Here is a 566-nt window from a genome sequence, read left to right on the forward strand (position 1 = left end):
TTTTTTTTTTCTAGAAGCTACTCTACCAATTTTTATTGATGCAGTAACAAACTTAGTAAATAGGAACTATATGATAAATATCTAACCTTCTCACCGTTATAAGTTCTATTTTAATATAAATCATACTCTTTTTCTCGTGATTAGATAACATAAATTTGTACCAAACACTAACCACTTCAGAAATAAAAAATATAGATTTCAATTAATTGAAATTGTCTATCCAAATCTTAACCCTAATAATTTTAGTTGCATCTATTTATAGCTAAAAGATAGGATAATGATACTTGCATCAATATGCAAATCAAATCATAAATAAAAAAATTTATCATAAATGGGCATTTGGTCTAGTGGTATGATTCTCGCTTAGGGTGCGAGAGGTCCCGAGTTCAATTCTCGGAATGCCCCAAATATACCTTTTTCTCTCTTATTAATTCTCCTTTCAATTCTCGCTTAGGGTTTCATTATTGTCTTTTTATAAAAATAGAGAAACACAAATAATTTGATTTTTTTACTTTGGTAATGTTGTATAGAATATTCAAATAAACTTTAAAAAAAATATAGATGAA

The 566-nt window shown here is 26.7% G+C and overlaps 1 non-coding gene across 1 annotated transcript; it reads left to right on the forward strand.

Annotated features, from left to right (window-relative positions):
* The first annotated feature begins 333 nt into the window (after positions 1–333).
* TRNAP-AGG lies at positions 334–405 on the forward strand. Its single transcript has one exon. It is a non-coding gene; the product is annotated as a tRNA-Pro (tRNA).
* The last annotated feature ends 161 nt before the right edge of the window (positions 406–566 follow it).

Source organism: Cucurbita pepo, unplaced genomic scaffold, assembly GCF_002806865.2.
Source record: "Cucurbita pepo subsp. pepo cultivar mu-cu-16 unplaced genomic scaffold, ASM280686v2 Cp4.1_scaffold006765, whole genome shotgun sequence".
Lineage (NCBI taxonomy): Eukaryota > Viridiplantae > Streptophyta > Magnoliopsida > Cucurbitales > Cucurbitaceae > Cucurbita > Cucurbita pepo.